The sequence below is a fragment of the Hordeum vulgare genome, chromosome 1H (genome assembly GCF_904849725.1).
Source record: "Hordeum vulgare subsp. vulgare chromosome 1H, MorexV3_pseudomolecules_assembly, whole genome shotgun sequence".
In the NCBI taxonomy this organism is placed as follows: Eukaryota; Viridiplantae; Streptophyta; class Magnoliopsida; order Poales; family Poaceae; genus Hordeum; species Hordeum vulgare.
This window is the reverse complement of record NC_058518.1, coordinates 335,788,682-335,802,992: the sequence shown is the minus strand read 5'-3', so window position 1 is coordinate 335,802,992 and position 14,311 is coordinate 335,788,682.

Sequence of the window (14,311 nt, the reverse complement as noted above, 5' to 3'; positions counted from 1 at the left end):
ACCTCTTTCCTCATATATTTTTTCTTGGTTTGTTTTAGTGTCATCCTTTTGTTAAATTGATGTACTAACTAATTAAGAACATATTTGGGTCGGATCTTTTAAAGTTCCTGAATATGTTGTATGGACTTAGAACTTGCTTTGGAAGGGCTAGTTTTTGTAAGTCACTGATGCAATCCATGTTAATAAATTATATGTTTGTTGAAGTTCATAACTTCATGTATGTGTTATACATACATGTGCAGTTACTAGGAACTGTTGGAAATATGCCCTAGAGGCAATAATAAAATGGTTATTATCATATTTCCTTGTTCATGATAATCGTCTATCGTTCATGCTATAATTGTATTAACAGGAAACAGTAATACATGTGTGAATGAATAGATCACAATGTGTCCCTAGCAAGCCTCTAGTTAGCTAGCTCGTTAGTCAATAGATGATCATGATTTCCTGATCATGGACATTGGATGTCATTGATAACGGGATCACATCATTGGGAGAATGATGTGGTGGACAAGACCCAATCCTAAGCCTAGCACTAGATCGTATTGTTCGTATGCTAATGCTTTTCTAATGTCAAGTATCTTTTCCTTCGACCGTGAGATCGTGCAACTCCCGGATACCGTAGGAGTGCTTTGGGTGTATCAAACGTCACAACGTAACTGGGTGACTATAAAGGTGCACTACGGGTACCTCCGAAAGTGTCTGTTGGGTTGGCACGAATCGAGATCGGGATTTGTCACTCCGTGTGACGGAGAGGTATCTCTGGGCCCACTCGGTAGAACATCATCATGAGCTCAATGTGACTAAGGAGTTAGTCACACGATGACGTGCTACGGAACGAGTAAAGAGACTTACCAGTAACGAGATTGAACAAGGTATAGGTATACCGACGATCGAATCTCGGGCAAGTTCTATACCGACAGACAAAGGGAATCGTATACGGGATTGATTGAATCCTTGACATCGTGGTTCATCCGATGAGATCATCGTGGAGCTAGTGGGAGCCACCATGGGTATCCAGACCCCGCTGATGGTTATTGGCCAGAGAGGTGTCTCGGTCATGTCTGCCTGTCTCCCGAACCCGTAGGGTCTACACACTTAAGGTTCGATGACGCTAGGGTTATAGGGAATTGTTATACGAGATTACCGAAAGTTGTTCGGAGTCCCGGATGAGATCCAGGACGTCACGAGGAGCTCCGGAATGGTCCGGAGGTAAAGATTGATATATAGGACGGATGGTTTCGGAGACCGGAAGTGTTTCGGGCATCACCAGTAACGTACCGGGACCCCCGGGACCACCGGAGGTGGTCCCGGGGGACCACCGAAGGGGGGCTGCGACCCCAAGGGGTAAGATGGGCTAAGTGGGGGTGGGAACCAGCCCCTAGTTGGGCTGGTGCGCCTCCCCAATCAGCCCATGGCGCAGGGGAAAGAAAAACAGGGGGGAACCCTAACTTAGGTGGGCCTTAGGCCCACCAGAGGGGTGCGCCACCCCTCCTCCCCATCTGGCCGCCACTTTCCCCATCTGGGAGGGCTTCCGCACCCCCTAGGGTGGGAACCCTAGGGGTGGTTCCCCCTCTCCCCTTCCCCTATATATAGTGGGCACTTTTGGCCTTTGGAGGACACAGTTTTCCCTCTCCCTCGGCGCAGCCCCGCACTTCTCCCTCCTCCTCTCTGCCGGCGCTTGGCGAAGCCCTGCCGGGAGACCTCGTCTCTCCACCAACACCACGCCGTCGTGTTGCTGGTCTTCTTCCCCAACCTCTCCCTCCTCCTTGCTGGATCAAGGTGCGGAAGACGTCACCGGGCTGCACGTGTGTTGAACGCGGAGGTGCCGTTGTTCGGCACTAGATCGGAATCGCCGCGAGTACGACTCCATCAACCGCGTTCTAGCAAACGCTTCCGCTTAGCGATCTTCAAAGGTACGAAGATGCTCTTACCCCTCTCTCGTTGCTGGTCTCTCCATAGGAAGATCTGAATAAGCGTAGGAAAATTTTGAATTTATGCTACGTTACCCAACAGTGGCATCCGAGCCAGGTTTTCTATGCGTAGATTCCATGCACGAGTAGAACACAAAAGTTGTGGGCGATGGTTTGTCAATTTTCTTGCCGTTACTAGTCTAATTCTTTTTCGGCGGTATTGTGGGATGAAGCGGCCCGGACCGACCTTACACGTACGCTTACGTGAGACTGGTTCCACCGACAGACATGCACATCGTGCATAAAGGTGGCTAGCGGGTGTCTGTCTCTCCTACTCTAGTCGGATTGGATTTGATGAAAAGGGTCCTTATGAAGGGTAAATAGCTTTGGCATATCATCGTTGTGGCTGTCACGTAGTTAAGAAGGCGTTCTTGCTAGAAACCCAAATCAGCCACGTAAAACTTGCAACAACAATTAGAGGACGTCTAACTTGTTTTTGCAGGGTTTGACATGTGATGTGATATGGCCAAAGTTGTGATGGTGCATGTATGATGTATGAGATGATCATGTTATTGTAATAGGTTTCACGACTTGCATGTCGATGAGTATGACAACCGGCAGGAGCCATAGGAGTTGTCTTAATTTATTGTATGAGATGCAACGCCATGTGCTTGCTACTTTTACTTCATTACTAATGGTTAGCCATAATAGTAGTGATAGTAGTAGTTGGCGTGACGACTTCACGGAGACACGATGATGGAGATCATGATGATGGAGATCATGGTGTCACGCCGGTGACGATGATGATCATGCGATGCCTGAAGATGGAGATCGAATGAGCAAAGATGATAATGGCCATATCATGTCACTATATGATTGCATTGTGATGTTTATCATGTTTTACATCTTATTGCTTAAAACGACGGTAGCATAATAAGATGATCCCTCCTAAAATTTCGAGAACGTATTCCCCTAAGTGTGCACCGTTGCGAAGGTTCGTTGTCTCGAAGCACCACGTGATGATCGGGTGAGATAGATTCTAATGTTCGCATACAACGGGTGTAAGCCAGATTTACACACGCAAAACACCTAGGTTGACTCGACGAGCTTAGCATGTACAGACATGACCTCGAATACAAGAGACCGAAAGGTCGAACATGAGTCGTATGGTTGAATACGATCAGCATGAGTTGCTCACCATGGTGACTAGTCCGTCTCACGTGATGATCGGACACGGGTTAGTCAACATGGATCATGTAACACTTAGATGACTAGAGGGATGTCGATTTAAGTGGGAGTTCAAACTTAATTTGATTAAATGAACTTAATTGTCATGAACTTAGTCTAAAAGTTGTCTTTATAAATATTGTAGATGTCCAACGTCAACCTCAACTTCAACGCATTCCTAGAGAAAAACAAGCTGAAAGATGATGGTAGCAACTATACGGACTGGGTTCGCAACCTGAAGCTCATCCTTGAAGCAGCTAAAAAGGCTTATGTCCTTAATGCGCCGCTAGGTGACCCTCCCGCTCCCGCAGCAGCGCAGGACGTTCTAAACGTCTGGCAAGCGCGAAGTGATGACTACTCTCTGGTCAGGTGTGGCATGTTATACAGTCTAGAAACGGGGCTCCAAAGACGTTTTGAGCAACACGGGGCATATGAGATGTTCCAAGAGCTGAAGCTAGTTTTTCAAGCTCATGCCCGTGTCGAGAGATATGAAGTCTCCGACAAGTTCTTCAGCTGTAAGATGGAGGAGAACAGTTCTGTCAGTGAGCACATACTCAAAATGTCTGGGTTACACGGTCGTCTGACTTCACTTGGAGTCGAACTTCCGGATGATGCTATCATTGACAGAATCCTCCAGTCTCTCCCACCAAGCTACAAAGGCTTTGTGCTTAACTACAACATGCAAGGGATGGAGAAAACCATTCCCGAGTTGTACTCGATGCTCAAGTCTGCAGAAGTAGAAATCAAGAAGGAGCATCAAGTGTTGATGGTCAACAAGACCACTAGTTTCAAAAAGGGCAAGGGTAAGAAGAACTTCAAGAAAGACGGCAAAGCTGTTGCCGTGCCCGGTAAGCCAGATGCCGGGAAGAAGAAAAAGAACGGACCCAAGCCTGAGACTGAGTGCTTCTACTGCAAGGGAAAAGGTCACTGGAAGCGGAACTGCCCCAAATACTTAGCGGACAAGAAGGCCGGCAACGTTAAAGGTATATATGATATACATGTTACTGATGTGTACCTTACCAGCGCTCGTAGTAGCTCCTGGGTATTTGATACCGGTGCTGTTGCTCACATTTGCAACTCAAAGCAGGAACTGCGGAATAAGCGGAGACTGGCCAAGGACGAGGTGACGATGCGCGTCGGGAATGGTTCAAAGGTCGATGTGATCGCCGTCGGCACGCTACCTCTACATCTACCGTCGGGATTAGTTTTAAACCTTAATAATTGTTATTTAGTACCAGCTTTAAGCATGAACATTGTATCAGGGTCTTGCTTAATGCGAGACGGCTACTCATTTAAGTCAGAGAATAATGGTTGTTCTATTTATATGAGTGATATGTTTTATGGTCATGCTCCGCTGGTGAATGGTTTATTCTTGATGAATCTCGATCGTGATGTTACACATATTCATAGTGTGAGTACCAAAAGATGCAAAGTTGATAACGATAGTCCCACATACTTGTGGCACTGCCGCCTTGGTCATATCGGCGTTAAGCGCATGAAGAAGCTCCATACTGATGGACTGCTAGAGTCTCTTGACTTTGAATCATTTGACACATGCGAACCGTGCCTCATGGGCAAGATGACTAAGACTCCATTCTCAGGAATAATGGAGAGAGCCACCGACTTATTGGAAATAATACATACTGATGTGTGTGGTCCAATGAACGTTGAAGCTCGCGGTGGTTATCGTTATGTTCTCACTCTCACCGATGATTTGAGTAGGTATGGGTATATCTACTTGATGAAGCACAAATCTGAGACGTTTGAAAAGTTCAAGGAATTTCAGAATGAGGTTGAGAATCAACGTGACAGAAAAATAAAATGTCTACGATCTGATCGTGGAGGAGAATATTTGAGTCACGAGTTTGGCACACACCTAAGAAAGTGTGGAATCGTTTCACAACTAACGCCGCCTGGCACACCGCAGCGCAACGGAGTGTCTGAACGTTGTAATCGCACTTTATTAGATATGGTACGATCTATGATGTCTCTCACCGACTTACCGCTATCATTTTGGGGATATGCATTAGAAACTGCAGCATTCACTTTAAATAGGGCACCGTCTAAATCCGTTGAGACGACACCGTATGAACTGTGGTTTGGCAAGAAACCTAAGTTGTCGTTTCTTAAAGTTTGGGGCTGCGATGCTTATGTGAAGAAACTTCAACCAGAAAAGCTCGAACCCAAAGCGGAGAAATGCGTATTCATAGGATACCCTAAGGAAACTATTGGGTATACCTTCTATCTTAGATCTGAAGGTAAAACCTTTGTTGCCAAGAACGGATCCTTTCTAGAGAAAGAGTTTCTCTCGAAAGAAGTAAGTGGGAGGAAGGTAGAACTTGATGAGGTAATTACACCCCCTCTCGAACAGGAAAGTAGCGCAGCGCAAGAAGTTGTTCCTGTGGTGCCTACACCGACTGAAGAGGAAGTTAATGATGATGATCATGAAGCTTCGGATCAAGTTACTACTGAACCACGAAGGTCCACAAGGGTACGCTCCGCGCCAGAGTGGTACGGCAACCCTATGATGGAAATCATGTTGTTAGACAACGGTGAACCTTCGAACTATGAAGAAGCGATGGCGGGCCCGGATTCCAACAAATGGCTTGAGGCCATGAAATCCGAGATAGGATCCATGTATGAGAACAAAGTATGGACTTTGGTGGACTTGCCCGATGAACGGCGAGCCATAGAAAATAAATGGATCTTCAAGAAGAAGACTGATGCAAACGGTAATGTAACCGTTTACAAAGCTCGACTTGTCGCAAAGGGTTTTCGACAAATTCAAGGAGTTGACTACGAAGAGACTTTCTCTCCCATAGCGAAGCTGAAATCAGTCCGAATCATGTTAGCAATTGCCGCCTTTTATGATTATGAAATTTGGCAAATGGACGTCAAAACAGCGTTCCTTAACGGGAATCTTAAGGAAGAGTTGTATATGATGCAACCAGAAGGTTTTGTCGATCCTAAAGGTGCTAACAAAGTATGCAGGCTCCAGCGCTCCATCTATGGGCTGGTGCAAGCATCTTGGAGTTGGAACATTCGCTTTAATGAGGTGATTAAAGCGTTTGGGTTCATACAGGTTTACGGAGAAGCCTGTCTGTACAAGAAAGTGAGTGGGAGCTCTGTAGCTTTCCTCGTACTATATGTGGATGACATGTTATTGATGGGGAATGATATAGAGATGTTGGAGAGCATAAAGGCCTACTTGAACAAGAGTTTTTCAATGAAGGACCTTGGAGAAGCTGCATACATATTAGGCATCAAGATCTATAGAGATAGATCGAGACGCCTCATAGGTCTTTCGCAAAGTACATACCTTGACAAGATATTGAAGAAATTCAATATGGAAAACTCAAAGAAAGGGTTCTTGCCAGTTTTGCAAGGTATGAGATTGAGTAAGACTCAGTCGCCGACCACGGCAGCAGATAGAGAGAAGATGAGTTCTGTCCCCTACGCTTCAGCTGTGGGCTCTCTAATGTATGCCATGCTGTGTACCAGACCTGATATAAACCTTGCGATAAGCTTGGTAGGGAGGTACCAAAGTAATCCCGGTGCGGAACACTGGACAGCGGTCAAGAATATCCTTAAGTACCTGAAAAGGACTAAGGAAATGTTTCTCGTTTATGGAGGTGACGAAGAGCTCGTCGTAAAGGGTTACGTCGATGCTAGCTTCGACACAGATCCAGATGACTCTAAGTCACAAACCGGATACGTATATGTGTTGAATGGTGGGGCAGTGAGCTAGTGCAGCAGCAAGCAAGAAGTCGTGGCAGCATCTACATGTGAAGCGGAGTACATAGCTGCTTCAGAAGCGGCTCATGAAGGAATTTGGATGAAGGAGCTCATCACCGACCTTGGAGTGGTTCCAAGCGCGTCGGGTCCTATGACACTATTCTGTGATAACACTGGAGTCATTGCCATAGCCAAAGAGCCCAGGTTTCACCGGAAGACGAAGCACATCAAGCGCCGCTACAACTCCATCCAGGACCATGTCCAAACTGGAGTGATAGATATTTGTAAAGTACACACGGATCTGAATATTGCAGACCCGTTGACTAAACCTCTTCCACGAGCAAAACATGATCAGCACCATAATGCTATGGGTGTTCGATACATCACAATGTAACTAGATTATTGTCTCTAGTGCAAGTGGGAGACTGTTGGAAATATGCCCTAGAGGCAATAGTAAAATAATTATTATCATATTTCCTTGTTCATGATAATCGTCTATCGTTCATGCTATAATTGTATTAACAGGAAACAGTAATACATGTGTGAATGAATAGATCACAATGTGTCCCTAGCAAGCCTCTAGTTAGCTAGCTTGTTAGTCAATAGATGATCATGATTTCCTGATCATGGACATTGGATGTCATTGATAACGGGATCACATCATTGGGAGAATGATGTGGTGGACAAGACCCAATCCTAAGCCTAGCACTAGATCGTATTGTTCGTATGCTAATGCTTTTCTAATGTCAAGTATCTTTTCCTTCGACCGTGAGATCGTGCAACTCCCGGATACCGTAGGAGTGCTTTGGGTGTATCAAACGTCACAACGTAACTGGGTGACTATAAAGGTGCACTACGGGTACCTCAGAAAGTGTCTGTTGGGTTGGCACGAATCGAGATCGGGATTTGTCACTCCGTGTGACGGAGAGGTATCTCTGGGCCCACTCGGTAGAACATCATCATGAGCTCAATGTGACTAAGGAGTTAGTCACACGATGACGTGCTACGGAACGAGTAAAGAGACTTAACAGTAACGAGATTGAACAAGGTATAGGTATACCGACGATCGAATCTCGGGCAAGTTCTATACCGACAGACAAAGGGAATCGTATACGGGATTGATTGAATCCTTGACATCGTGGTTCATCCGATGAGATCATCGTGGAGCTAGTGGGAGCCACCATGGGTATCCAGACCCCGCTGATGGTTATTGGCCAGAGAGGTGTCTCGGTCATGTCTGCCTGTCTCCCGAACCCGTAGGGTCTACACACTTAAGGTTCGATGACGCTAGGGTTATAGGGAATTGTTATACGAGATTACCGAAAGTTGTTCGGAGTCCCGGATGAGATCCAGGACGTCACGAGGAGCTCCGGAATGGTCCGGAGGTAAAGATTGATATATAGGACGGATGGTTTCGGAGACCGGAAGTGTTTCGGGCATCACCGCTAACGTCCCGGGGGACCACCGAAGGGGGGCTGCGACCCCAAGGGGTAAGATGGGCTAAGTGGGGGTGGGAACCAGCCCCTAGTTGGGCTGGTGCGCCTCCCCAATCAGCCCATGGCGCAGGGGAAAGAAAAAGAGGGGGGGAACCCTAACTTAGGTGGGCCTTAGGCCCACCAGAGGGGTGCGCCACCCCTCCTCCCCATCTGGCCGCCACTTTCCCCATCTGGGAGGGCTGCCGCACCCCCTAGGGTGGGAACCCTAGGGGTGGCACCCCCTCTCCCCTTCCCCTATATATAGTGGGCACTTTTGGCCTTTGGAGGACACAGTTTTCCCTCTCCCTCGGCGCAGCCCCGCACTTCTCCCTCCTCCTCTCTGCCGGCGCTTGGCGAAGCCCTGCCGGGAGACCTCGTCTCTCCACCAACACCACGCCGTCGTGTTGCTGGTCTTCTTCCCCAACCTCTCCCTCCTCCTTGCTGGATCAAGGTGCGGGAGACGTCACCGGGCTGCACGTGTGTTGAACGCGGAGGTGCCGTTGTTCGGCACTAGATCGGAATCGCCGCGAGTACGACTCCATCAACCGCGTTCTAGCAAACGCTTCCGCTTAGCGATCTTCAAAGGTACGAAGATGCTCTTACCCCTCTCTCGTTGCTGGTCTCTCCATAGGAAGATCTGAATAAGCGTAGGAAAATTTTGAATTTATGCTACGTTACCCAACAGGGAACACATTGTGAGAAGATAAGTTCAGTCTCTATTTATTTCATTAAGCACAAAATATGACCTTTCATACATGTATTTCCATTCTCATATAATGGAATATATACTAAAGGAAAGACTCATGTTGTATGCTTCTCATTCATGTTGAAAGTGTGTAATACCTTTGACGCAATTCTTCCATTTCACATAATAGGAAAAGGTCTATAGCAAAAAAGGAAGCTCGCTGAGCACGTCATTACAGATTACCTGACGAAAGCCCGGGTAATGAAGAGGATAATCAAGTTGAGAGCCCCCAAGGAAGACGTATAATGGCCTAATGAGCTTCTTATCTGTGCTTTGGCTGCATCCCGTGTCTCCAGGGGTGTAGGTATTGGCTTCATACAATTTTATTTTATACACGTACGTACCAGACTACATGTTTGATTTTTAGGATTATTTCTTATTACTATTTTACACCTTTACCCATGATGCATGAATGATGAGCTCATATATCTTTGGAAAGCATGGATCATATGATTAGGTTCACTGGGGCTAAGCTAAGAGAGGATTACCGATGCTTACCATACGTATATACACAAGTGTGTGGAGTATATGATGTCTATTTTTTTAAGCCCTATAAATCTATGTTTTTATTTTGACCCTATATGAAAGAGAGAAAAACCATATGAAAATCAGTAGAGAAATAAATCTATAAATTGTTCCATGATATAATGTACTAACTACAAGGGAAACAACTAAGCTACCTGTATGTATCATGCATGAAAAAAATATATCATATAGATGAGTATGTATACCATATATTTGATATGCGTACGTATGCATTTGTTAAATCTTAGAATGGAAGTTTCTTTTGGAAACTCTTCAACATAAATGAACTAGAAATTCAGGTTATCTCCATCGCATTAGTTAAAAAATGATATAGACCAAAAGGAAAAAACAGATATCTCTTTTGTGTTACCTATAGAATATTTCAATGTATTTGTTGTATATCACCAAAACAAAATAAACATCCTCCTTTTAACTGTTCATCCCATATACAGGATCCAAAACGGCTCTTTCTGCAGAAACATAGATACATGGTCCCTTCTAAATATTCCATGGAATATCTTATTTTGAGTTTCCAGTTTTATCATCCTATATTGGCCACCTTTATTTTATGAATCAATGACATAAAATGATCAGTTGCGAGATCTTCAAAATGTATTGAAGTTCACTAATTACTATTACATTACCACCAGAAGTTATTTGATTTGTTAATAACATTATGTTTCCAAAGTCACTAGCCCGCGTGTGTGCATGGGTTGATGACAAGTATCATATAAGTAGTGTATCACGCAATACTACTATGCAATACAACCTGCTCTATAAAGTACATATTGGTAACTGAATTTAATTTGCTTACTCATATTTATGTAAATAAAAATTTGTTTAATGATGGTGCTGCATAATAGTTCACAACGTGAACAATCTGGTGTTTCCAATATGTTGGTGTTTGATTGATGCACAAATAGAATTTTTTTCCAAAATTTAAACTTGATGGTGTTGAGCTTACAAATGAAATGTATGCCGATATGGGACTTGTGAAAACATAAGATTTGGTGTGAAGCTGCAAAAACTACAATAGTCTTGGTAAGGCTGAAAAAACAAAGATTGTATGGCATTCAACCTTTGCATGTGACTAATATCCTGCATTTTTTCACAATTTGCATCATGTCAATGCATTGTGTGTTAATAGTTCATTTCCTTCTTCTTTTGTAGATTCAAAAGATAAATGGGTGATTATATGGGTGTGTGGCAAGTATAATGATGATGATGATGATGATGATGATGATGATGACGATGATGACGATGTTGGACGCTATGAGTTTTAGTTTAAGCCATAGGGATGATGTTCCTTGGTTAAGTTTTGGTTAAGTTTTAGTGATGATGGATCCTTTGAGTATATGTTTTGTTGTCAAGAATGTATTTAGATTACACATCACATTTGGATGATGCTCCTTGTGTAATATCCATTGTTGTAATCTAACAATTTTATCTAATATATGATTTCTTCTTCCCGTGAGTATATTCTCTTGTTTTTTGTTCACTTGAAATATATAATCATCACCGTTAAAAGTAGAATTATTTAATTGCTGGCAATACATATATATAAATTAATAATATTCACAATATACAAGTACCAACACTTGGAACAGATGCAAATTCTTTGTTATTACACAATGCGATTTTGATTCATGTACATTAAGCACCAACATATACTATCGTTGCACAAGTCTTTTTTATGTGTTGCATTTTTGCAATGGTCCCTTTTACCAACGGTAATATAAGTGTTGTAAAGTGCGCTAGCAACACTGGATAAGGCAACACATTCCAGAACGTTGTTAAAGACTCTAACAACGCATATATGGACTTTTAGATACAGAAAGAAGCGTTGCTATACAGGGAATAATGTTGTATTGATGTATGAGGAATGGGAGCTGCCCAACAGACTGATGGAAGTCCTCATGAAGCCTTTGGCCAAGGACCAACCTCCTAGGACTCGCTTTCTGGTTCAAGACTTGAAGTATGAACCACGAACAGTATACAGAATCCTGGCCAATGTCATCGCTTCTATCAAAGGCCATGATGATGAAGAAGATGTCGTAGGCATCATGAAGAATATCCTTTTCAATATCATCCCTGGCATACCAATAAACCTTCATGACTTCTTCATGAGGACTTTGGCTGATAATGCATTGTCGCCTTTTGACATGAAGATTTATGCTCCGTGGATCATGAGATTCATCAGAAGCGGGTCATGCATCAACTACCATGTTGATTTTCCTAATCACATAGGATATCTTCCGCCCATCAAAGTCATCAACAAGACATTTCAGCCTGTTGAGGGCAAAGGAAAACCTGTCATTGATGAAAGAAATCGGCCCCTTGATGGCCAGTTTCGAGAAGCAGAATCATATTCTTCATATGATGACACTGCTTCCCAAGATCCATTAAGCGTTGCTGCCCTAAGAGTGATGCATAACAGAGAGCTACTCCTCAGTCTTCATCAGAAGGTCGATCACAATCACAAATGGGTCAAACGTCAATTCACTGCCATTGTGAAAACCCTCAACGAGACTCAGAATGTTGTGAGTAAAAATCACTATTATCTTCATGAGGTGTTTGATCGTACCTGGGCAACCTTGGCTCATCTGAAGACTCAAGAGCAAATTGATGAATTGGAGTTTACCCAGGACTTCGACTGGTCGTGGCCTCCCAAGAAGAAATTCAAGCCAATTCCAGTTCCTGACCTTGAGAACAGTTCTTTTTCTTCATTCCGCACTGCAGAATCTGATGAAGAACCAAAAGACACTGCAACTGGTCCAAGGAAGAAGCCCGTCGCCAAGAATCCTCATGCCTCTTCATCAGCCAAGAATTGAAAGTCTTCATGGGGCGTTAGTCCTCAGCTTTGTCCCTTTTCGTCACTTGATGACAAAGGGGGAGAAATCTGAGTTAGTCTTCACGCAGGATATATTTTGGGGCTTATGAACTTTATTAAGTTACAAACTCTTGGTTCTTGTGAAGTGTTTTATGCAATGAGTTGTAACTTAAGCCTGATGATACTCTGACTCTTTTGAACGTTTTTCTTCGCATGGTTATTCCTCAAAATATATTAATGCAGGCATGCTGAAACTCATCAGATACCATCTATCATCATGCATTCTCAAATTCCTCATTTTATATGTCAAATGTATGCATGATTTACGAGATACAGGGGGAGATCTCCATGATATAAATCATCAATGTGCATCTGCTGTGAAAAGCAATTTCCTGAAAATATGCACATCTCCACGGGGGGTCTTTTAGTATCCTGAATTCAAATTCCTCAAACTCAGTATTTACACTTCATATTTTTATCCCCGTTGAAAACTTAACCTAATTGTCATCAACCACCAAAAAGGGGGAGATTGTAAGTGCATCTAGTGCCCTTAGTGATTTTGGTGGTTTGAAAACTTATAGGTTAAGTAACTAATGTGTTTATAAGTGTACACAAGCTTTATAAGTCGTTGAGGAGTTTGAGTTATACGATTAATATCAACCCCAAAAATCTATGTCTTCGGCTGAAGAAATTGGTCTTATGCTGAAGACTTTGATCGCGAAGAAATTGCGATGAAATTGATATTCCTCATGAAGATATTGAAGATGAGGAATTTGGTGTGTCGTGAAAAAAAATCAGTCCGAAGAGTTTGAAGCGTGAAGATTTATTATTTCTGTTTCATTTTCTTCACTCTTGAGTCATAGGAACAATGTACTGTTAAAGGGGGTCGAGGTAATACTACGGAATGAATTTCCTCATGATGCTCAACCCAAGCCTAAACCTACAAAAGCCTCAAGTGAGGAAGATGAGAGACATGAGGACTCTCACAGTTGAGAGTTCCGACCGTTGCCGCGATTCGCGCCATGTCACCAATCTTATCCACACCAACGGTCATAATATTTAAGGGCATTTATGCTAAATCATGTCGGGATGCTCCCAGGCTATAAATAGCCACCCCCACAACCACTAGCTGGTTGGCTGCTCCGCGAGAAACTGACACTTGTCATTTAGAGCAACCCAAATTCCTCAAAGTCTTCAAGAGTAAATCATCAAGTGAGGAAATTCCCCGAACACCAAACCACAAACCCAAATCCAAGTGATTGAGCATCACTGAAGAATTTGTTCCTCTATGGAACTGAAGCCTTTTACCTTTGAGGATTGTGCATCCTCCATAGGACTGTGCATCCTCCATACAGTTAGGCGTCATGGTCTAGAGCAATCCAGCAGACAATTGTGGATCGCCGGTGACGAGTTTGTGAGAGTTTGGAAGTCTGCCCTGAAGACTTACCACGAGTGTTGGGCGAGGACTGTGTGTCCTTAGCTCAAATAGAATACGGTAGGGACTGTGTGTCCTTTGGTTTCAATACCAAGCCGCTCCAAACCAGACGTACGACTGTCACAGCAGTTGGAACTGGGTCATCAACAACTGTCTTCATTGTGATACGGGTTCTATTTCTTCAACTCTTTCAATTCCTCAATATTGTATGCTGAAGACTTTCATTGTCACTGTTTGAAGAATTTGCTGAAGACTTTCTATGAATTTCCTCAACCTCAAATTCTTCATACCAGTTAATCTTCACCTGCTTATTCTGTGCCTGCATACTCTGCAAACCGATTCATAATCATCATCAAGTAAACTGTTATTGTAATCTTTGCACCTCTAATCCTGCGCCATTTCCGTTCCACGTTATTCATTACTGAG